Source organism: Diabrotica virgifera, chromosome 9 (genome assembly GCF_917563875.1).
Source record: "Diabrotica virgifera virgifera chromosome 9, PGI_DIABVI_V3a".
NCBI classification, from domain to species: Eukaryota; Metazoa; Arthropoda; class Insecta; order Coleoptera; family Chrysomelidae; genus Diabrotica; species Diabrotica virgifera.
In genome coordinates, this window is record NC_065451.1 from 50,231,441 (window position 1) to 50,258,323 (window position 26,883).

The 26,883-nt window shown below is 33.4% G+C and overlaps 1 protein-coding gene and 1 long non-coding RNA gene across 6 annotated transcripts in view; one reads left to right on the forward strand and one right to left on the reverse strand.

Annotated features, from left to right (window-relative positions):
• LOC114333048 (cardioacceleratory peptide receptor-like) overlaps positions 1 to 26,883 on the forward strand; it is a 285,379-nt gene that overhangs the window by 50,620 nt on the left and 207,876 nt on the right. The window lies entirely within an intron of this gene.
• On the reverse strand, positions 20,842 to 21,945 carry LOC126892464 (uncharacterized). The gene is made up of 2 exons (XR_007700850.1): positions 21,771 to 21,945; positions 20,842 to 21,195 (listed from the first exon to the last, which is right to left on the reverse strand). It is a non-coding gene; the product is annotated as an uncharacterized LOC126892464 (long non-coding RNA).

Below are 26,883 nucleotides of genomic sequence, written 5' to 3' on the forward strand. Positions count from 1 at the left end.
TATTTAATGATGTTGCAAATATTCCTGGATATTACCCTGAGCAATTTGTTTAACTGTAAATAGTTGGTCAATGGTAAATCTATTTTGCCTAAACTCTGCTTGATATTCCCCGATGATTTTTTCCGTGAGAGGTTGAAGAAACGTTTTCTTAACTTTAATCCAGTAATTGGAACTCGAGATATTGTAAAATTGGAGCAAAATGGTTGCAAAATAAGTATTTTTGGAAGCTTTTTCGATCGTAACTCGACATCTACGCAGCCAAGTAGGCTTTATAAGTCTTATTTTAAAGCTTGATTTATAGATTTTCAAACAAAATTTGTTAAATTACCTTACCTTTATTTGTTTTTTAAAGTTATATCAGTTTGAAGTTGTAATTTTCTTTTACTAACTTCTTTAAGTTAAAATTAATTTTTACAAACGATAAAAACTGACTTATCGAAAAAATACTATGAGGAAAAGATATTTTAAAAACAATGTGTTTAACTAATAATAATAATTAGAACCTCAATAATAATGTAATTAGAACGTGCACAAAATTTTGTGGAGGTTTAAGGGAACAAAACGCCCATAAAATTTTTATGAGGTGTACAAATAATATCACTGTTATTATTTTTTGAATATGTCCCTGCCGTAAGAATGCCATTTGTACGAAATCCTTTCCTCCATCTATGTTTTTTTTTCAGTAATCATTTCCTCCGCCCATGTTGTGTTAGTGATATGACGCCCCAAAAAGTTTTAATTTTAACGCCTTCAATCACAGACTTAATACCACCATGTAAATGATTGCTCTAAAAAGTTACGTTAATGTAACAAAGCTGAAATTTCCTGTATATCTCAATGTAGTTGCATGAAGAAAAAATTTTCTAAAAATTGTACCTATTAATAAATAAAAGTGATTACCTTTTTTAAGTTATATTTCTAAAATCATAGCTTTTCATCTTATTTTATATATCATCTAATACAAAAACTTGAAGTAAAAAGAATATAGAATGAAAGAGATCTACTTTATGATTAGTTAATTATAAAAATTATATTAAAAAATTGTATCAGGATCTTCAATAATGAATATACCTTATACAGTGATGAGCGCAATAATAACCGGCAAAATAACGCAAAAGATGGAAAATATATTAAGTTGTGAGATAAAAAGGAATGAACTTAGTAGAGGTGTTAAATTTAGCGATAGTAACTTAAAAATTGACATTGTATTGATTGTTTCCCACCTTTAGACGTATCGTACGAGTTTGAGAAATGGCACTGTCACAGTGACAGTTTTAGTTGACATACTCCTGTGATTCGTCTAAAGGTGGGAAACAATCAATATAGTGTCAATATATATATATATATATGTTACTACCGCTAATTTTAACGCCTCTACTAGTTTTATTTCTTTTTATCTCACAATTTAATGTTTTCCGCCTTTTGCGCTATTTTGCCGGTTATTAGCGCGCTCATCACTGTATATTATATAGTGAGCACGTAAAGGTTGGAATAAATTCATTTTTTCATGAATGGGCGATTTTGGAAAAAAATCCCGAAACAGGTAAATTTTTATTTTTAAATTACGACTTTTTGGCATATATAGGTATTATACAAGTGACGTCACCCATCTGGACGTGATGACGTCATCGATGATTTTTTTGAATGAGAATAGGGGTCTTGTGATAACTCATTTGAAAGGTAATTCAATTCTCTATTCAGTAATATAAACATTAACATAATTATTTTTACAGGGTGTCCAAAAAAATTTTTGAATTAAATTTATTGGCATAAAAAGAAGAATGTATGTAATTTATTTAATTCAAAATACATTTTACTGCTCTCAGAATACAGAAAAAAGTGTTTATTTGAAAAATAGTCATTGCTGTTCGCTTAAATTAAATGTTCAAACTGTCAAGAGACAGGTGAGTGGCTGCTTTAATATTGAATTTAAGCAAAAAACAATATTTACTTGTCAAGTAAACATTTTTTACTCACAATCGATTAGTAATTTATGGATTTCTAACCTTTGAAGTAATCAGGAAGCGACTTATTACTTACTTTACTTTCCCAGCTAGCCGGGAAAGTACTTTCCCGGCTAGCATCTGTCACTTTTCTACCGTCTCAGAGGTATGCTGCACACCTTTAGCCACGCACCATTTACTGTATAGTTCATAGGTGTTTTCATACCTCTCCCTGCCTTTTTCAGAAATTATTCCTTCAGTAGCTCTCTCTGCAGCTACCCGCAGTTCTGGTGGCGTACATGCAAATTCACTATCAGACATTTTTGTAAAATAAACACAATTTGATTATATGTACAATTAATGGCGTCGTGTATCGCCTAAATGTCAGATTCAATAAACTTGTTTTGTTACCTAGCAACGATCTCACAGGTTACTTAAAATAATTCACCTTATCAAATTATGAAAATGGATACAGATATTTGAAACGAAATTATTATTGGTAGATTGTGAGTATTAGAAATCCATAAACTACTAACCGATTGTGAGTAAAATAGTATACAAACCTCGCGGGAACTCATTCTAGCCTCGCGTCTGTAGTTTACCTCGGTGCTCCGCACCTCGGTAAACTACCTTGCCGCTCGGCTGAAATAGAGTACTTTCCCGCTAGGTATGTAATATACTATTCCTTTTTTCTGATATCAGTAAAATGTATTTGGAATTAAATAAATTACATACATTATTATTTTTATGTCAATAAATTTACTCAAAAAACTATTTTTTGGACACCCTGTATAATTATGTTAATGTTTATCTTACTGAAGAGAGAATTGAGTTACCTTTAAAATGGTCTATCACACGACCCCTTTTTCATTTAAAAAAATCATCGATGACGTCATAACGTCCAGATGGGTGATGTCACTTTAGTATGATATATATGCCAAAAAGTCGTAATTTAAAAATAAAAATTGACCTGTTTCGGGATTTATCTCCAAAATTGCCCATTCACGAAAAAATGAATTTATTCCAACCTTTACGTGCTCAAGCCATTTTAGTAAACGTCATTTTCTTCTTTTTTTTTTCGAGTAACAAATTTTATTTAAAAAAATGTATCTCTTTTATTTTATGATTTAGAGCCTTATAAAGAATAAAAATGCTTATAACAATTATTTGAAAACTTAGATAGATCCCACGAGATTCGTAATCAGCGACCACAAATACATAAAAACAATTTGGGTAGACCCATCAGAATAGGAAAAACCACGGTGTCCCCTAGTGGGCTCCTAGACTATTTCTTTAAGCAGACTTCTTTAAAATTACATTAGTAAAAAATTAGTCTATATTTTTCTTATCGGTGGAAAAGTTGGAAGAGTTTAATTTTTTTTTGGTTCGTATCAGATGTTTTTTACTAAGACATTTAATTAAGCAACTTTTTAAAACTTTCAGAGATGGAAAGAGTAATTTCTAAAAAGGGGTTTTATTGGCTAGAGCAGCTTTAAAGAAAAGTAAATTTAGTCTTAAAGCTCGTTTACCGTAGCTATTACAGTAATCAATAGGGTTTGAACAATTGAATTTTGTCTACTTCGTTTATCAAGGAAAACAATTTAAAAAAAATATATATATATATATATATATATATATATATATATATATATATACTCTACAGAAATAGGCAAAAAAATAAGACTCTGGTGGTGACCATGACAAAGTTAGTTGTCTGATTTTTTTTTAGTTATTATAAGCCTATTGAAAGAAAACCGATTTTCTGTCGTAGACATTTCGACGTCTTTTTTAATTATTATTAAAACATCTATTGACTTATTACTTAATAAGGAAATTTGGTCACCTGGTGTAAACGTTAAGTGGTCTACAGAATCCTTATACTCCGAACCAACGACTTCATCTGAGACAAATATAAATCCGAAAAACATCAGAAGCCCGGTTAACTTGGAAAATCCAATTACCATTCCAAGTAACAACAAGAATGAAGTTGATACCACAAATACATATACTGACAGACAAGCAGACCATCGCAATTTGCAAATCTAAAGATCCTTTCCGTTCTCATATTAATTTCATTAAGAAGGATACTTTAGAACCATCGATAAATCTGGATCCTTTGACCCCACCAAGATTTAGATTAACCAATAACTCGAATAGTCGATATCTTTTGGCCAGATTAAGGGAACCGGATATCTTAAAGGCCATTAAACTTCATCGTGCTTTTCTACACGACCAACCTGCATCAGTATTTTATGATGGGTATACCAACACAAGTGTAAAACTGTTTCTGGCTTCCCAAGGACTTCCGACTAAAAGTAAAGATCTAAGAAAAAGTCTTCTAGAATTCAAAGATGCTTATGCAATTGATGCAGATGAGGTAGACGCTGATCTTGCTGCTTTAAGGTCTTTTCTCACTTCGGAAAGAATTATTCACCTGCAAAAATCAAGGGAATGTCACCGAAATTATTATTCTACTAGCTCTCCAAGATAAAATTTTTAAATAATACGACGTGTTCTGAGGAACTAGAAACCTCGAATAATTTTAGTGATGACAACTTTAGTATGGTTCTGATTAATATTCGTTCTATAAGAAATAAAACTGACGAATTATTTTTGTTTCTAGAGGAATTAGGATTTCCCCAGATAATTGCGGTTACAGAACACTGGCTTGAAGTCAACGAGCCTTTTTTTTGTAGAGAAATATACCACAATTGCTAGGTATGATCGTCCAAACTCAGCTCATGGAGGCACCCTAATTCTTTCTGCAAACAATGATTTTTCTCTGATAACAAAATATGAGTTTCTGTTGAATGAAGGTTTCTTTGAGATTTCCTTAGTTTTTAATAAAAATTTTAATCATTACATTACTTGCATCTAGAGATCACCTGACTCTTCCGTGGAACTATTTTTTCAGAACCTGCTAAATTTGTCAGATGACTTGCCTCACAAAAGCAGAAAAATTCTATGCGGGGACTTCAACATAAATTTTGCTGCTGCTTGTGCTACCCAAATGTTATTGGTCAACATATTTGAATCATATGGTCTCTCAATGCACGTTAATTCTCCTACAAGGATTACAAAAACTACATCTATCATAATCGATTATATTGTCTCCGATTTCTCACCCCTTGATATCTGCACTACAGATATTAATGCGGAACTATCGGATCATGAAGCAGGACATACGAAATTTAACATCTTCAGCAAACCCTCCTCGAAAACTCGACGTTTAAGTAGGATTTTTTCCGCTCGGGATTTTCATAAATTCCAAAATTTATGTTTAACTGCTGACTGGCATTTTCCTTCTACGGACGTGGACTATAATTTCAGTGATTTCTTAGAGAAGCTTGTCTGTATCTTCAATAAGGCATTTCCTTTAATTACGATTAAGCCAAAACATCGCAAACCCTGGGCTACCAAAGGTATCCGCATATCAGCCAAAAATATGCGTTCACTACTGTATATCAAGAAATTTACTACCAACGTCTCTGTCACTCAATATATCACCAATTACAGAGTCACCTACCTAAAACTCATCAAATCAGCTAAAAAGCCTACTATTAAAATCGACTGGAAAGCTCTAAAAGTGTTGCAGAAGAAACTTGGTCCATAATAAACGATCTTCGAAATAAAACCCGCGCAGCTCAAACATTTTCCCTTCCAAACCCTGAAAATCTAAACGAATACTTCATTAACGTGAGTAAAAATATAACATCAACTATTCAGTCTCAACAAGATCCTATTTCCTATCTCCCTAATTCAGGAATTTTCTCGAATTTATTCTTTATAAGACCAATCTATAAATCTGAATTGATCCAAACGATCAATAGTATCAAAAGCAAATAATCTTGTAGTACTGGTCGACTATCCATAAAAATCTTCTCAAATCTCACAGATAATGTGTTAGAACTCCTCGTCTCACTAATTAATGATTCCTTTGAAAATGGTACATTTCCAGAGTGCCTAAAGACAGCCATTACTAGATATTCCTCTTCATAAAAGTGGCGAAAAATCTAATGACTGTAACTATAGACCTATTGCCTTACTATCGGTACTCTCCAAAATTATTGAGAAGCTCATAAAAACCCGACTTATATCCTTTCTCTTTGATAACAATATTTTATCACAAAATCAGTTTGGCTTCTTAACTAATAAATGTACAACTGATGCCATGTTTTCTGTACTTCACGAGGTTTACCAAGCACTAAACAATATTCTTTATATTGCCACTGTTTTCTGTGACTATGTCAAAGCTTTTGATTGTGTAAATCACGACATTTTGATTAAAAAACTAAATTTTTAGGAATTCGAGGTATTTCTTTGAATTGGTTCAAATCTTACTTAGATAATAGGAAACAACTGGTTAGAGCAAATGATACTGACTCTAAAAAATTGTATGTGGAGTACCACAAGGTTCAGTATTGTGTCCTCTAATTTTCCTTATCTTTATAAATGACATCATTAATTTAAAAATCGATGGAAAAATTTTCCTTTTTGGTGATGATACCAGTATCACTTGGAGCAACTCAACTATTGCAACTCTTCATGCAACTATAACTTCTGATCTTCTTACGATAAAAACCTGGTCTGACTCTAATTTACTCTCCTTTAACGTGGATAAAACGGTAGTATTATCATATAAAGGTGCTCTTCAACCTCTGCTTGTGAGTAACAGCCAGATCTCTACCGTTGATTCTGTAAAATTTCTTGGTATTCTTTTAGGCAGCAACCTCAAATGGTCCCTTCATATCGATTTGTTAAGAAAGAAACTCGCCTCAGCCTGCTATGCCATAAGATCTGTTTCAAAAGAACTCAATTTAGCATCTTCTAAAATAACATATTTTTCTTTGTTCGAGTCTCATCTTCGCTGTGGTCTTCCTTTTTGGGGGTCTAGTACAGCTGCCCAATTTGATGTTATTTTCAAATTACAAAAAAAAGCAATAAGATATCTGTTTGGCCTCAGAAGAAAAACCCATTGCAGAAGTTACTTTAAAGATCACGAAATTTTAACCCTTCCATCTTTATATATTTTAGAAACTGTTTGCTTAATTCGTAAACACCTGCATGTCTTTCCAGCAACGCCTCATCATGACTACTCCACCAGAAATTCAACTTTTGATGTTTATTTACCGATCCCGTCTTCTGAGTTAGTAAAGAAATCTAAACTATATTCCGCAAAAAAATTATACAACCATCTCCCTTTACAACTTAAATCTGCAACATCTTTCCTCAAGTTCCGTAAAATGACAAAGCTCATTTATCTAAAAGACCATATTATTCAGTAGAAGGGTTTCTTAATAACTAACTAAGAAATTACAGTAATGTTCAAGTAACTAAAGTATATTTATCTATATTTGGGTGTCACATACAGCAGCTTAAACTTATTAGTTCCTTTGTTTGTGTTTTATTATATATGTTGTATGTTCAATTTTGCAATTTATAGTAATTTTGCAATATATTGGTTTTGTTTTGTGCTTCACTTTTTTAACTTGTTTATATTTTTTTATTGACGATTTATCTAATTTCAGAAAATTGTATTTGTTATTGTTTTGTGACTCTATGTTAAGCTTTGTCCATAAAATTGTATAATTTTCAATGACAATAAAGCATATTTCTATTCTATTCTATTCTATTAATTTAGGGTAAAAAATGTCATTTTTTTATTTTTTTCATACCATTTAAAAGTTTAATATTTGAGATATAATTACAAAACTTTGTCCTTTAAAATATAAAAAAGTAAAATGGCGATTGTTAAAAGTTGTTAAATTATTTTGTTGCTTCGAAAACTGTAAAATGGGAAAAATCATTCATTGTATATAATTGTTATAAATAATCAACCTAAAAATATTTGTCTTTGCTCCAAAGTTGTGTATTGTGGTTCTTAACAAATTTCAAAATGTCAGATCGATGCATCAATTAATTTAAAAGTTATTATATTTTTTTATAAACCGTCACCGTCACTTGGTGCATAAATCAATTTATAAATGGTTCTCCCGTACCCGACGAGTGGAAAATTGCTTATATTTCGTCGATCCATAAGAAAGGAGATAAGCTTAAATGTGAAAACCATAGAGGGATATCAGTGACTAGTACATTCAGCCGTTTGTATGGACGAATAATTAGAGACCGCATTGAGAAGGAGTACAAAGACCAAGAGGAAGAAGAACAATCCGGTTTTCGAACAGGAAGAAGCTGTACTGATAATATCTTCTGCCTCAAACAACTAATAGAAAAAAAAATAAGCACAAATCAAGAAACCCACCTCATGTTTATTGACTTGCAGAAGGCGTACGATACAGTTCCTGTAAACAAACTCTGGAACGTGTTACGACAGACGAATATTAGTGTCACCTTAATAAAAGCCTTAAGAAATTTGTATGAAGGGTCAACATCACAAATAAAAACTGGAAACAGATTATCGCAAAGCTTCCTGGTTAATAAAGGTCTACGTCAGGGGTGTTGTGTATCACCGACCTTATGTAAAATATATGTTGCAAAAGCATTGAAAGAGTGGAAACGAAAATGCAGAGGCATGGGCGTAGACCTTGGAGAGATTTGCTTATATACATTGCAGTTTGCTGATGACCAGGTTGTTATAGCAAACGATAAAGATGATTTAGAGTACATGGCAAGGAAATTACAAGAAGAATATAGAAAGTGGGGACTAGAAATTAATACAGAAAAAACAAAATACCTGCCAATAGGTACCGAACTATCGAATATCACATTAGAAAATAATGAAATCATCATGCCCTGCGACCATTACACATATCTAGGAATCGTTTTTGACACAACGGGGAAAGATGATGAAGAAATAAAGAGAAGAATAACGCAATCCAGAAAAACAATAGGTTGTCTAAACAGCGTACTGTGGAATCATGAAATAGTAAAAAGAAGAAAACACAATATCTACGAATCTCTTATTAAAAGCAGTCTATTGTACGGAGCAGAAACTTGGCGGATAACCGAAAACAACAGAAGAAAACTGGAGGCAGTAGAAATGGACGCTTTTAGAAGATCAGTAGGAGTGTCACGCAGAGAGAGAATACGTAATGATGAGATAAGACAGCGAATGGGGGTTGACGGCTCTCTAACAACAGACATAGAAAGAAAACAGCTGATATGGTACGGACACGTCCAGAGGATGGATAACTCAAGACTCCCTAAAATAATTATGCAATGGGTACCACCAAACCGCAGAAAGAGAGGAAGACCCAAGAAATCTTGGAGAGAGGGAGTAACGAAGGCGATGAGCGCAAGAGATCTTAGAGAGTGTAACCAGATAGAAGGAGATTTTCTGTTGGAGTGAATGCACAGAGAGTGATAAACTCCAACCGAAGTAGGAATAAGAAGATCTACTTAATGTAGCCAAAGGAACAACAATGTGGCTTCTGCGTTGAAGAAGCTGAAGTCTAAAATACTACTTTGCAGTAGTACTTGTATGGAAAGATGCCAAGACGAAGAGTATAGAATTGATATAGGACTGAAGATGAAAATTATGAATAGATAGATGTAACTTGAATAGCTAGCTCAATATGCAAGAGAATGGCCACTTTACACTCAAGGAAGGATTCGGCCAATTTGCACGGCTATTTCTGGCTGGACAATAAATTAAAGGAAATGACAATGATGGCTAGAAAAGAAGATATTAAGACAATGTTCACAAAATAGATAGAGTAAATATAATAATATAATGAAAATAGAATAAATTTTTGGGCGCCAGAAGAAGGATAACTGGGTTAACCCTCTTCCAGGTATTCTACGCTGCTATAGAGTATATTAAATTTGTAATAAAAGTATATTAAATGTACAAATATAGAGGAGTAATATGAGAAAAAAAAATATGCACAATAAATATATATTTATTAAATTTAACTACTAGATGTTCACAATCTCCGAGTTAAGACAAGTAACTAGTCTGTGACTCTAACATGACAAAAAAATGATACTAGTGAAAGTCAATTAAAAAATTATCACACAAATGTGATCTAAGAATAATCTTAATAAGGTTAGAAAATCTGAATAAGGGTACCTCTAATACAGAAAGTACAACTTACACCTAGATTAGTATGAACCCTTCACCAAATAACACTTGTACGATTTTAATACGTACACCCTAATTGAATACTACCTGATAATAGAATAAGGAAAATACCAAATGTAAATAATATATTTTTTACAACTCTCAATGTGTTGACGGGTAACAAGTCCCTAAATGAACCAACTTAGTACTGGATACAAAAGATCCTTTTCTGACTAGTGGTTCTAAATAATAATCGCAAGTAAAACTAGTACCTTCCTGAGGGGATGGGTACTAGGGATTTATTCAAATATAATATAAAAATTAATAGTTAACGTTAAATAATATTTACAAAAATCTAATACAAATTGAAAAATTATGAAATAAGTTGAATGATTTTAAATTTAGGTGAATTGAACTAATATTATTTTTAAATTAACTGAGAAAACAAGTCTAAAATTAATACGAACCAAGGGGAAAGAACATGTATGGGGAGAATCTTCGAGCTCGAAACTTCTACCAAGAATTATATAAATTTGGGGGAACAGCACTAACTGTTAGGCATGGTTATTATAACTAAAATGTACTTAAATTTGTAGAGAAAGAAAAAAATATTTATGTGTAATTAAATTATGAACTTATGTGTATCTAACTTAAATGTCCTGAATATTACAAAAAAACAGTATAAGTCTTTAACTGGTATGAATAATTGTCCCCCAAAACAAACCCCTTTTCACGCGTTCCAACACTGATCCTTGGTGTGTGGTACCAAATCCGTGGTACGAAGTTAACACCGAAGTGGTGCAACTGCCCAATAGCTAATGAACCTGTCCCTCGGAGGGTGTAGGATGATGAACCAAAACAAAACAAATGGGACTGTATCCTTAGACTTGTTTCCTGGTTGACTGAATCTTGGAAGTGTCTGCTCTCGGTGTTAGAGAGGGTTTACCAGCGGTAATAATAGATTTCTCCCGAATGGCTAAAAACAAAATATTCCCAGTTTATTCCTAATAAAACATGTCAGAAAAAGAAGTAAAAGAGAGAAGGTAATGAGGAAAGGTTTTTAGAAAAGAACTACAAAAAACCGACCTTTCACTGACCCAAAAAAACCTATCTACCTTGACATTTTAACCATAGGTTGTGATCAGACTTTTAACAACTATGGCCTTGATTCGAATAGACAAGAAAACTTACAATAATAGGTTTTTTTCAAAAGAAGTTGTACATGTATGGTATAAAGAAATAGGTACTGTGAAAATATATGAACATATTAGATATGGGAAAAGAATTATGAAGTCTATGAAGTAAAATTTAGTAGGTTTCAAGAAGTAATGATATAATTGGCAATAGGTTTTCATAACTGGAAATTTTTTATGAACATAACCCCATATTAAGAATGTTATTAAAGATCTTTTCTGGATACATGATAGACACTGCAACATTCTACATAAAAGCCAATCGATGACTTAATTTAAATTCAATCCATAATGAGAATAATATTATAATTGCCACAATTATGACACCATATTGAAAAAACTATTATAAAAAACATACCGGTGTGAGATCCTTTTTCTTACAGTTTCAGTATTCCGTCACTTTAATTCACTCAACTTTCTATAACTTGCAACAACAATAATGGAACTATGCAACTGGAAATAACTTATTTTAATTATATAATTAGAAAACTCACGCCGCCATTCTTATTGACACTCCCAAGACCAATGCTTCCCTCTTCACCGTTCCGGCTTCGTGACAGCTAGCGGACGGTGTTCAGTACCAACCTCAAGAAATATCAATGTGACCACCATACACCCAGTATGACGTCACCAAGGGAATTTTGTACGAACTGGTTTTTAATATTCTAAGAAAATACTTTTGACAATAATTAAATAAGGTGTTCCCATTAATAATTAATTAAATAAGTGATGGAACGTCACATTCCCCTCCTACTGGAAGAAAAAAAAATTTAATCCAAATTTTTTTTTATGCTCTAAATATTAAACTAAAGTAGTAGTAGTGTATTATTTATCGTTGATTCGCAAGATTACAAATAACCACAACTAAGGATCAAGGGAAAGCACTGCAGCAAATAACCTGAATTGCAGAAGATCACCCGAAGTCCTATTAAAAGCGACTGAGGTTTTGCCGTAAAAGACACACAAACTAAATATGAGACTAAATTTATAATGACAAATAAGTGTCGAATTGGCAGCAAATCCAAAGTTGAACTATCCATGGACATCAGATTTATAATGGGTATATCCAAGGACGAACAACCAGGCAAAGGTGTGAGCCAAATCGTACAATAACGCAAGTAAATATACTAAAGTTACCAAATAAATCAAGAAAATTAGTGAAGAATCGAACACTCAATCCAAAATTGGACCAACAATGGACACCAGATTCGTAATGGCATATCCAGAGAAGAACAATCAGGAAGATTTATGGAACAATTCTCACCAATACCGAATAATACAAATAGTAAACATACCAAAGGAATCCAAAACACATTAACCAAAATAAATGGGGAATCGGACACTCAATCCAAAGTCAGACTATCAATGGACACCAGATTCGCAAAATCATATCCAATGAAGAACGACCAGGAAGATTTATGGACCAATTCACATCAATACTAAATCATATAAATAAATAAGTGAAGAATCGGACACTTCATCCAAAATCGGACTATCAAAGGACACCAGATTCACAAAAGCATATCCAAAGAAGAACGATCAGGAAGGTTTATGGACCAATTATCACTAATACTAAGTAAATAAACTAAATTAGCTCTACATCTACCCTCATCCGGTAATGTGAGCCTATCTGAACTAAATAATAGAAATAAAGGATGAACTTATAAGTTCTATGACTCTATGGCAACTACAAAATATGACGGGAACAAACTCCCAATTTTTTTTATAAGACTGTATATTCATTTTTGAACATACATAGGATTATCCAGGAGATATTCCTGAATCTAAGCAACAACTAATGCCTAAGGAAAGAAGGGGAATCTACTAAAAAGAAAATCAATAATTTGTCCCGATGGGTTAATCACTAACCTTACGACTCTACGTATATGGATAGTCAAAGCATCAATATACTATGAAATAAGAGACATAAAATAAGCAAACTAAACTTCCCTATTATCGTGTGAAAATGTGTCTGGAATATTTGGACTAATTACACAAGAACGGCTAGGAAATGTTGCGCACCATTTCCCGACCGGAAATATTATCATGCATAAACATCCGCAAACTCAATCATGAAAGACATGGATTACGAAATCGGATAGCAGTGATCAGTTGCTGAATTTCGAACCCACGTATTCACCAACTTTGAGCATTAACAGACTAGTTCATAAGAAGAAATATGAAAGACTCAAGCATTCATCTATAAACCAAAATTCCAAACTCATTCCAAAATTATACTGTGGAGAAAATAAAGACCTGAATTATTGTAAAGTATCTAACATATCCGTGACAAATGTCAATAGCGTAACCCAATAACAAATTAAAAACCACATCTTTCCAATATGGCAAATCCAATAACATTATATAAAAATAATATATAAAAAAAATAATAAGTAGGTAATCAAATATCCAACATATAACACATAATCTAAGATATGGTAGTGTAACATAGTTCCATCTATATTCAGCGAGAGTACTAATATGAGCCTACATATCCAAATATCTAAATATATAATAATCAACAGCTCTTTTATTGTAAGAGGTTGAGTAAGCAAACCGAAAATACAAGTGGAGGTTATCAAACTTGGTAATACTACTGCCTGGATTAATACTGAAGAGTATTGATCCCTAATGATTAAACTGCAATTCATAATACAAAAAAATGATAAACTCGTATAAGCGGTATTACAGAATAATTCTTCGGTACCTAGTACTTAAGAAGTGAGAAGTCATTAAACCATGCCGAAGGATGAAAATTGAACTATGGACTTGCACTATCGAGTGATTAAAAAATTAAACCTAATTCTAATCCATAATTAAAACGAGCTAAAGGCAACCACAGGAAGGGATTAGCTCAACAACCCTGTTAAGCTAATCTTCTTCCGATGAAGTTGAATCAGCATCGTCCATGGTATTGTCAGGCAGTAAATCCTTTACATGAAATTGACCAATTCGCTTATTAGTCGAATTTTCCTTTAATTCATAAATCAAAGGAGATACTACCCTTAATACAGTACACGGAACATATTTCTGGCACAACTTTGCAGAAATGGCATCACCCTTACTGGATTTGACAAAATTGCGCTTTAAGACTCGATCACCAACAAAGAATCGCAGATCTCGTTTCCTCAAATTATAGTGCTGCTGGTTCCTTAGGTAAGAAGATTTTAACTTCTTCCTAATGTCTGAGAAAATATGAGGTAACGTCTGGAGATCATCTAAGCGATGAAGTTTCTCAGATATTTGAGGAAGGTTTTCGGAATTGTCTAAAATTAATCCAAAATAATCACCTGATAACGCAACATTCCTACCAAAATTCAGATATGCTGGGGAGCACTGGGTCACTTCATGGACAGAAGTCCTTATGGCCTGAGCTATGGAATGGATATATTGATCCCAAGCTCGGTGATCCGGGTAGGTATAGGACCTTAGAGCTGTGACAATACTGCGATTTACTCTCTCAGTATGATTTACTTGTGGATGGTAGGCAGCATTGTAAAAGGTCTTTTGAACCTTATATTTAGCTAAAAGATCTTTAAAGGCCTTTGATACAAACTGAGGACCATTGTCACACGACACAATTTGGGGAACACCATACACCAGAAAGACTTGTTCCTCCAAATATTTTAAAATTGCTGGAGTTGTGGCCTGACGAAGAGGACAAACCAAAGGAAATTTAGTGAAATAATCCACAACTACCAGGCAATAGGTATTACCCTTGTAGCTCCGAGGGTACGGTCCAATGAGATCCATTGAGATCATCTGCCAAGGAAAATTGATGTTTCTGAAGGAACCCATAAGTCCAGCTTGTGGTAGGTTACTTGGTTTACAAGTAGCACAAACCATGCATTTAGAAATGTACCTTTAAATAGACTTCCGCATGCCAGGCCAATAATATAATTCAGCAATGCGGTGATATGTCTTATAAAACCCAAAATGACCAGCTGTAACTTCATCATGAAACATATGCAGAATATTTTCCCTATTTGGCGTAGGCACAACTATTTTCCACTCCGACATGTTGGATAAGGACTCTATCGGACTAAAGGTGTGTTTGTACAGAACATTATTCTCTACCTTAAAATCAGGATATTTTTGTGGGTCTTGAGTAACCCTATCAATCATATTCTGATACCACACATCAGGGGTTAAAGAAGACAGATCTAGGACATTAATATCGTGGACACGTGAAAGAGCATCTGCAACCACGACCCCGTTTGCCTTTCTATGGACAATCTTATATGAATAGGCAGCCAGTTTACATATCCATCGAGAAAGTCTCTGAGAAGGGTTTTTCATACTATGAAGCCATACCAAGGAACTATGGTCCGTAATTATAGTGAAATTACGACCTTCCAAATAATAACGAAACGCTTCTAACCCATGGATGATAGCTAAGAGTTCTTTCTCTGTGGTTGAATAGTTTTTCTGGGCCTTATTCAACTTCTTACTAGTGTAAGCTATTGGGTGTTCAGAGCCATCCTTCAACTGAAATAATACGCCACCAGAAGCAGTATTAGAGCAATCTGTCATCAGATAAAAATGCTCATCAAAATTAGGTGACATCATGACCGGAGCGCTCGTTAAAGCATCTTTAACGCGCCTAAAAGCTTCATCGGCCTCAGGAGTCCAAGTAATGGTCTGTCCCTTTTTCCTGTTCTTCAAAAGATCAGTAAGAGGAGACAACAAGGTAGAGTATGACGGTACAAACCGACGATAATAGCCACACATTCCCAATATCCTACGAACTTGGGTGGTGGTCTTAGGTATGGGAAAATTTTTAATAGCTACTATTTTCTCAGGATCAGTCCTTAGCCCCTGGTTATCAACAACATAACCCAAGAACTTAAGACTAGGACGACAAAACTGACATTTATCCAAATTGATCGTCAGATTAGCTTCCTTAAGACGTAAAAATAACTTATCTAAAATTTCCATATGAAGGGAAAAATCGGGAGTGACAACCAAAATATCGTCCAAATAATAGAAAACATAGGGCTCTAACTGTGGACCAATGACTAAATCCATCAGACGACACATTGTCTGAGGAGCAGAAACAAGACCGAAAGGCATGGTGACAAACTGGAATAATCCTTTACCACTGACAGCAAAAGCAGTATACTTCTTGCTCTCTTCACTCAGTGGGATCTGTAAGAAGGCCTTAGACAAATCAATAGAAGAGATGTATTTGGCATTCTGAAGTTTGCTCAAAATCACATCTATTCTGGGGATAGGATAAGCATCCCTGTTCGTTGTGATACTGTTTAGTTTTCGACCGTCAAAGCAGATCCTGAAGGATCCATCCTTCTTCTTCGTTAACCAGAGTGGGGAACAATAGGACGACGTTGAATGTTCTATGATATTTAAAGCAAGCATCGAATCTACTTCTTTTTCTAAATCTGCCTGCCAGGCTTGAGGTATGGGATACTGATACAACCTAAAAGGAGTGGGATTTCCCACTTCGATAGTGTGAGATATTAACGACGTACGACCTAGTTTGTCTTTTGAAGAAAGAGTAGTGAATTTAGAGATCATACTCTCTAATTGCCTTTGTTCGGAGCTTGATAAACTAGCAAAATCATGAATAGCACTAAGGGTAGATAAATTAAATTCAGATATCGAAAAAGAAAAATCAGAACAACTTAAGGTGCTATTGAAAGCATTGAAAAAGTCCATACCTAGAATTATAGAATTCTGCACGGAAGGAATAACGTAGAATGTAATTTCTCTACATAAATCGGCCACTGTGATTTCAATTTGGAGTTTGCCCGTAATGGACTGAACTGTACCATCTGCAGTAGATACTTGCAAAGATGAAATGGGCATAATGGGAATACTAGAATTTTTCAATAAATTTAATGAATGTGCCCCTATCAAGGAAATATTAGAGCCACTATCTAACAAAGCTAAACACGATTGTCCTAGAATTTGAATAGGGAGATATGGCCTATTATCATTTTGTTTCCTAACTAATAAAGAATTAATATCTAGATATAAAGTATTTGGTTGTCTAGAACCGTTATAGGGAACTAACCTAGACGTATCATCATCATTAACAAAACTAGAATCTAATATAGATAATGGAACTACATCACTATCACAATTATTATTGTTACGTTGAACACTACCAATCAAAGAAGAATTTGTAAATGAACATATGTGATCATTTGAATCAAGCGAATCTAACGTATCATCTATAGAAATTAATTTCTGGTTTAATTTTGTTTTGTGGTGTGTGCTGTTTTCTTGAACGACACCCCTTTCCCTTTTCGTGAAGATGGGTTTGGGTTGCTGGATGTGCTTGGTCCAGCAGTTTCGTTTGACGATGGGGTTGGATTCCCTGATTGGGTGTTGGACGGAGAAACGTTCAGGGGACGGACCTCCGACGTCTCGTTTCCCGAACACTTAGAACAATTCCTTTTAAGGGTGTTCTCTCGGCCACAACCATGGCAGAAAATACGACTTTGAGGAATCCCACAATTGTAAAACGGATGACCTGGCTGATCACAATTCCAACAGACAAGAGAACTAACAACCGAAACATTATGATCATGGCCCTTATTTGGCCAAGAACGTTGCCTAAAGGAAGTTGGCTGAGAAGAAGAGTTAGAATAGGATCGAGATGTGGATGGAGGTTGAGAAGACCAGGATAAAGTTTCCTCCAAACGTTTGCACTTTATAGTAAGGTCATCAATGTTCTGAATGTCCATAAGAGCTAATTGTTGATGATAAAAGGGTAATAGACATTTAAGGATGATTTTAATTTTAGCTAAATCTGACAAAGGAGTGTCTAAACGACTACACATACCTAATATAGTATTAATAAACATAGTAACAGATTCCCCAGGTTTCTGCTTATGATTCTTAATTTGATCTAGTAGGTCGTCCTGGAACGAGTACGGAAGAAAATCTGACTTCAACTTTTTAATCAGATCAGACCAACAAGAAAAATTACCCCTATTATTCCTAAACCAGGTAAAAGCTGTCCCGGTGAACAGTTCAGCAGATGCAGCAAACAAATCCTCTTCAGAAACACCTCTAGATACTCGAAGACATTCAACCCTTTCAAAAAATGACATCACATCAGTGTGCTGTTTTTCACCTGAAAATGAAATACCCCATTTGTGTACTTGCACAGGTTTGGAGTAAGTGAAACTAGATACATTGACTGGAGCATTAGGAGTAGAGGTAGCTATGGGGTTAACTCTAGAATCAAGTTCACCCTCTAGTGTTAATATTCTAAGAGAAACAGATTTCTTGAAAGGTTCCTGTTCTTCGGTAGGACAGTGTAACAAGTGTACACGGGCAGAAATATGGCCTAGACGAGATGTTAATCGCGCATACTCTGTATCCTTTACAGTTCCCCTAAATTTTTCGATTTTTTTAGACAAGCTGTCCAATGTTTCAGAGATTCCTTTCTGTTGTTCCTCAAAAGGGATGGATACAGCTGATATTTGGAGAAAACTCCTATTGCCAGCTTCTTGTTTCAAAGCACCTCTCAGAAGATTGCGTTTTTTATCGACAGTTGTCGACTCCTCTGGCATTATGTCCCTAATCTTTAATTCATAATCCAGTTCATCCACCAGAAGATGTTCAGCTTTAAAAGCACACATGATGAGAGCAAAATTATTGACAAGTAGTCCAAAGAACAGAAGTATGAAAGATACCTAAGTTTGCACGCAAAATATATATACCGAGAAAATATTCGCAACACACCAACAAAATCAAAATGGCCAGCAAAAAAAAATATATATATAATGAAGTATATAATCAATTAAATAAGATCAAATAAATATATATGATCAAATAAATATATAAGATCAAATAAATGGATAAATAATCCAATAAATAATGTATACTCAAGTAAACCTACTACCTAAATACTGGAAGTAAATTTTTATTTATATGTAACTTACCACCACTTTGGAAAAAATATATATAATAATAATCAATGCTTAGTTGTACCTCCAACTATACCACTATTGGCTGAAGGAATAAAAATTACCTTATATGAATTATATTACTAATAGCAATATTAAATATAAGTTCCCAATAAAAAATTCAAATTTAACCCAGAATGTAAGTTGCACAAACCTATACCATAATGAGGTCCCAAAATATAAACAAAAATCAAAACAGCGTATAAGAATACCTGATATGTATCAGAAATTAAAAATAAAATAAATAAGTAACAAGATGTGTATAGAGATACCAAACGGAAATAACAAAGAAACTTGAGATAAAAAGAGAAGAATTGACCTAAATAAATACTGTCTCAGACCAAAAATAAGGCCCCACGTTGGGCGCCAATGTAAACAGATAGAAGGAGATTTTCTGTTGGAGTGAATGCACAGAGAGTGATAAACTCCAACCGAAGTAGGAATAAGAAGATCTACTTAATGTAGCCAAAGGAACAACAATGTGGCTTCTGCGTTGAAGAAGCTGAAGTCTAAAATACTACTTTGCAGTAGTACTTGTATGGAAAGATGCCAAGACGAAGAGTATAGAATTGATATAGGACTGAAGATGAAAATTATGAATAGATAGATGTAACTTGAATAGCTAGCTCAATATGCAAGAGAATGGCCACTTTACACTCAAGGAAGGATTCAGCCAATTTGCACGGCTATTTCTGGCTGGACAATAAATTAAAGGAAATGACAATGATGGCTAGAAAAGAAGATATTAAGACAATGTTCACAAAATAGATAGAGTAAATATAATAATATAATGAAAATAGAATAAATTTTTGGGCGCCAGAAGAAGGATAACTGGGTTAACCCTCTTCCAGGTATTCTACGCTGCTATAGAGTATATTGAATTTGTAATAAAAGTATATTAAATGTACAAATATAGAGGAGTAATATGAGAAAAGAAAAATATGCACAATAAATATATATTTATTAAATTTAACTACTAGATGTTCACAATCTCCGAGTTAAGACAAGTAACTAGTCTGTGACTCTAACATGACAAAATAATGATACTAGTGAAAGTCAATTAAAAAATTATCACACAAATGTGATCTAAGAATAATCTTAATAAGGTTAGAAAATCTGAATAAGGGTACCTCTAATACAGAAAGTACAACTTACACCTAGATTAGTATGAACCCTTCACCAAATAACACTTGTACGATTTTAATACGTACACCCTAATTGAATACTACCTGATAATAGAATAAGGAAAATACCTAATGTAAATAATATATTTTATTACAACTCTCAATGTGTTGACGGGTAACAAGTCCCTAAATGAACCAACTTAGTACTGGATACAAAAGATCCTTTTCTGACTAGTGGTTCTAAATAATAATCGCAAGTAAAACTAGTACCTTCCTGAGGGGATGGGTACTAGGGATTTATTCAAATATAATATAAAAATTAATAGTTAACGTTAAATAATATTTACAAAAATCTAATACAAATTGAAAAATTATGAAATAAGTTGAATGATTTTTTTAGGTGAATTGAACTAATATTATTTTTAAATTAACTGAGAAAACAAGTCTAAAATTAATACGAACCAAGGGGAAAGAACATGTATGGGGAGAATCTTCGAGCTCGAAACTTCTACCAAGAATTATATAAATTTGGGGGAACAGTACTAACTGTTAGGCATGGTTATTATAACTAAAATGTACTTAAATTTGTAGACAAAGAAAAAATATTTATGTGTAATTAAATTATGAACTTATGTGTATCTAACTTAAATGTCCTGAATATTACAAAAAAAAACAGTATAAGTCTTTAACTAGTATGAATAATTGTCCCCCAAAACAAACCCCTTTTCACGCGTTCCAACACTGATCCTTGGTGTGTGGTACCAAATCCGTGGTACGAAGTTAACACCGAAGTGGTGCAACTGCCCAATAGCTAATGAACCTGTCCCTCGGAGGGTGCAGGATGATGAACCAAAACAAAACAAATGGGACTGTATCCTTATACTTGTTCCCTGGTTGACTGAATCTTGGAAGTGTCTGCTCTCGGTGTTAGAGAGGGTTTACCAGCGGTAATAATAGATTTCTCCCGAATGGCTAAAAACAAAATATTCCCAGTTTATTCCTAATAAAACATGTCAGAAAAAGAAGTAAAAGAGAGAAGTTAATGAGGAAAGGTTTTTAGAAAAGAACTACAAAAAACCGACCTTTCACTGACCCAAAAAAACCTATCTACCTTGACATTTTAACCATAGGTTGTGATCAGACTTTTAACAACTATGGCCTTGATTCGAATAGACAAGAAAACTTACAATAATAGGTTTTTTTCAAAAGAAGTTGTACATGTATGGTATAAAGAAATAGGTACTGTGAAAATATATGAACATATTAGATATGGGAAAAGAATTATGAAGTCTATGAAGTAAAATTTAGTAGGTTTCAAGAAGTAATGATATAATTGGCAATAGGTTTTCATAACTGGAAATTTTTTATGAACATAACCCCATATTAAGAATGTTATTAAAGATCTTTTCTGGATACATGATAGACACTGCAACATTCTACATAAAAGCCAATCGATGACTTAATTTAAATTCAATCCATAATGAGAATAATATTATAATTGCCACAATTATGACACCATATTGAAAAAACTATTATAAAAAACATACCGGTGTGAGATCCTTTTTCTTACAGTTTCATTATTCCGTCACTTTAATTCACTCAACTTTCTATAACTTGCAACAACAATAATGGAACTATGCAACTGGAAATAACTTATTTTAATTATATAATTAGAAAACTCACGCCGCCATTCTTATTGACACTCCCAAGACCAATGCTTCCCTCTTCTTCTTCTTCCTTTTTTTTTGGGTTTCGATTTTTTTTTAATCATTTACCCAGTACATGTTATTGGTTATGCGCGTCTTGCTCAAGGCAATGCACAACCAGGTGTCCTGTCAACTTCAGATCTATTTTTTTTTTTTTGGTCCTATGTGTTCCTTGTCCTTCTTCTTGTTTTTCTGTAGATAGAGGGGGAAAAGTGTTACAACATTTAAGGTTAACTTAAGACTTTTCTCGTTTGGGGGTAGCTTCCAAGCATTTTCACATAGGTTTAGGGCTGGCTACCTTCGGTTAGGATTAAGGATTTTAAGGATACAAATATAATTTTTGACATTTTAGGAGATTCCCTGTATTTTCTGAAGTATTTATTTATTGTTATTGTTATTATTATTATTTTTTGAAAATTCTATAGATCTACTTGAAAAAATTTGATAAATTTATTGATTATCTTAATAACTTTATTCGAGGGTTTATATAAAATGCTCTGTAAAGATATTGGACTGTCTATTCCAGCTTTTATTAGTTCTAGATACAAATCCATATCTTTATGTTTATTTATGGGGCACTCAAAGATGATGTGTACCAATGTTCCCATAGTACCGCATTCGCATATCGGTGTTTCCGTTTTGCCTATTTTGTGGAGATAACAAGGAGTTTTGCAATGTCCACTTCGTAAACGATTAAGGTTAGTAATATTGTTCCTACCCAAATATCCACATTTGTTATACCAAGGTTTTATAGGGAAACTATCCTGCAGTCCATAATAGTCCGGATATTTACCTTTAATTTGGGAATACCAGTTATTGTAAAATTGAGTCAAGATGTTCTTTTTTGTAACACAAAAGATATCTGTGCTGATGTTTTTTACATCATATGGTACTCTTAATTCTCTCCCAATATTGGCCAAGCTATCTGCCACCTCGTTGCCTTTAATCCCCTGATGTCCCGGTACCCATTCTAATCCTATTGAAAATCCCATATTATTTGCATCTACCAGTAGTTTTTTGGTCATTATAGTTACATAATCCATTTGGTCCCATTTGTGACTAGATATTTTGGATAAGGCACTTTTTGAATCTACAAAGATCACTGCTTTCATGATTTCCTTTTCAATACATACCGACATGGCTTTGTATACCGCTATTATTTCAGTTGTGCAGATTTGTGTGTAGTTATGGAGTCGTGACGAATATTTATAATTGATGCTTGGGATGTAAATTCCAACTCCTGATTGATTTGTTTGTGGGTCTATTGATCCATCTGTATATACGTGGGTATGATTATTATATATTCCACCATATTTAGCTATGAACCTTTCGTTCGATTCAATTTCATATTTTTCAAATTCTAGACTTTTAATTGTAATGGGGTATAGAAGAGTTTTTCTTTCTACCTCATATATAGGATTGATTTTATATCTAATTATGTTTTTTGTTTTTTTGAGTATATTTGTATATGCTAGTGAGTAATCTGGTATGACCTTGTTCCTCCAGAATCTATTGTTTGCATTTATTGCTTCGTTTAGCTTATTTAGACTCTTTACTATGATATTGTTTTTTTCCGGCATTTGTTTGAGTATATATTTATGTGCTAGTATCTCCCTTCTAACTTGTAACGTTGTTACTGAACATTCTGCTTGCAATATTAAGATGGGTGTAGAACGTAGACAACCCGTTACGATTCTCAAGGCAACATTCTGTACTTGTTCCAACCTCATCATCAAAATTTTACTGCAGGGGTTTAAAAGATTGGCTGCGTAATCTAAATGAGATCTAACTATTCCTTTGTATAAACTCAAAAGAATGTTCGGGTCAGCTCCCCATTTTGTACCACAAATTGCTCTCATGACATTTATTCCTTTGTTTGCTTTAGTTATCATGTCGTTAATTTGAATTGTCATATTCAAATTGCACTGTAAATGAAATCCCAGATACTTTATTTCATTTTTCCATGGAATTTCCATATTTTGATATATCAAATGTGGGAAGTTATAAGCCTGACTTCTTTTTCTAAATATTATTGCTTTTGATTTGTGTGCTGAAATTTTAAAGTTGTGTTTCTCAAACCACTCCTGTAAATTTATTATATGGGTATTTAAGGAATTAATTAGCTTGTATATATCAGATCCTTGCACCAGAATTACAAAATCATCTGCATATTGAAAACACTCCATCTCATGGTTTATTAAATCATGTAGGGATCTAGTATAGAGATTGAATAATATTGGACTGAGTGGAGACCCTTGAGGCAATCCAGTGGATGCTTGCATTGGGCCTAATATATTATTTGATTTGTCTTTATCGTAGATATTTCTGTTGAGCAAAAATTGCAAAATCAAGTTTGCATAAGTTATTGGGATGTCATACTTTAATAAGTATTTATATAGCAAATATATATTGACTGTATCATATGCCCTACTGATATCCAAAAAAATTCCAATTGTATTTAAATTTTTACTAAATCCAGTTCTAATATAATTAATTGTTAAAGCTAAGTTATCGTTGCACCCTTTGTTTCTTCTGAAACCTAACTGCTTAGGGCTTAGTATCGATTTTTTTTCCGTTATTTGTTCTATTCTTAATTTAATTATATTTTGCAAAATTTTGCCTACACATGACTCTAGAGCTATGTTTCTATAATTATCCTCACATAAAGGGTCTCTATTGGGTTTTAAAAAGGGAATGATAAGGGTGTTTTTCCATTCTTGTGGAAAACCTGTGTTTCTTTTAACTATTTTATTAAATATTTTTGACAATGCATCTAGCGCCACCAGGGGAAGTCTGTTTATCATGCTATATGTTACAAGATCTAAGCCAGTAGCCTTCTCCTTTTTATTTATGACACTTATTATTTCTTGCCTTGAAATGTCCTCCACATCCTCGTTAGTTAGGGTAACCGTGAACTCAGGATCTGTTATGTCAATTGCCAAATTATTTAATATGTTCTGAGCTATGTTTTTGTTGGGAAGTTTAGCAGGGAATACAGCATTTTGATATGTGGAGAATAGCTTAACTGTTCGCCATATTTCAGATAGAGGAGTGTCCCTTGTCAATCCATTGCAAAAGCTTTTGAAGCTATTTCTTTTTTTTTTTTTTGTTTTAAATATTTTTTTACTGTATGCAAATATTTTTTTGATTTCAATATAATTTTCATTGCTTGCTTCTTCCTTATATTTTTTAATTTTTTCTTTTCTTGTTTTTATTAAATTAGAGCATTCCTTATCCCACCAGGGAGGGCTTTTCTTTTTTCTTATAGATTTTTCTGTTTTCAAGAGAGGTATTTCCTCATCACTCACCATTTCCATAATTTGTGTAAATGAATTATAGTCTTCACACCCATTCTTCATCAAGTCTTCTATTTTTGAAGCATAATTCTCCCAATTGACATTATTTGTATTTCTTTTATGACTTTTTTGTGTTACTATATTTTCATTTACAATTGCGATTTTGCAAGAAGTTGGAAAATGATCACTGCCTCCAGAATCCTCTAACACATCCCATTGGCATATATTTGCAATTTCCGAGGAAATTAGTGTTAGGTCTACCGCTGAGGCATTCTGTCCAGGTAGGGTAATCCGCGTGGGTCTCCCATCATTGCAGCAAACTAGATCCAAATCCTCTAAGGATTCAGCAATTATTCTTCCATTAACATTAACAGACACTTGACTTCCCCAAAGTGTATTATGTGCATTCATATCCCCCATTAAAATTTTATTTCCCCTGATTTTATTTATGCGTCCAACCCAACTATTTAAATTTATTTTTGCCCTAGGATGGATATAAATGTTAATAACTGTAATGTCCCAATCTATTATTTTTGTTGCTAAAATTTGAATTTTACTAACATTATTATTATACCTATATACTATTTTGTGATCCAGACTATTATGAACCACAGTAGCTAGGCCACCATAACCATCCCCTCGATCCAACCTATGTATTTCATATCCTCTTAGATAGAAGTGATGATTATTTTTTAGCCAAGTTTCATTTAATAGAATTAATTTGGGTCTATGTTCGCTTATGAAATATTTCAGACTGTTATAGTTACTGCTTAAACTTTTTATGTTCCATTGGATAATAAGTGGATTCTTGATATCCATCTAAATCTAGCAACTTTTGGTTCGATGAGCTTTCATGTATAAATAGCTGGTTCAAGTAATTGATTATATGTTCCTTATGTTTCCAATCTAGTTTTTTTAATATCGCATTCAGTGTTTTTTCTGTGTCCCTCTCTAGTTGCTCTGTACGGGAACATCCAGGAGTCTCATTGTTTACTGAACGAGCTCTCTCTTCGCTTCTCCCATTTGGAGATAATAAATATTGATTGTGTACTTCTTTATTGTATGTCTTATTTGTTTCATTAGCCTTTCTTTTATTTTTGTTTGAGTTATTCTCAATTTTTCTACTAAACAGGTGTTCAGGGTTACTCTTTACATTTTCTATCCATCGCATATTGATGGGAATTGTCTCTAAATTATTTGTTTGAGTTTTATGTAATGTTGGGAATTCCTCCTGGCTCATTCTGAATATATTATTCTCTTGCGATTTTCTAGTAGAAACATAAGGAAATCTCTCGCATGCCTCGTAGTATGAAAGATTGTCCAGAGACATGACAGCCTTAATATTCCGCTGTCTCACATACTCTGGACACTCCTCATAGGTACTTATATGAGAGCTGCTATTACAATGTAAACATTTCATCGAACAATCCCCTTCATGTATTTTTTCCGCGCAGTTTTTGCATTTTTCTCCCCCTCTACAAAGATTTTTTGTGTGTCCAAAAAGAAAACACCGATAACATTGAACCACTGGTATCATGTATGGTTTTACCCTAAAAGGGATCCCATATATATTCACTTCCTTCGGGATTACTTTTCCCGAAAAGGTAAATGCGACCGTTTCTGTATCAATATATTTCTCCGTGTCATATTTAGACTTC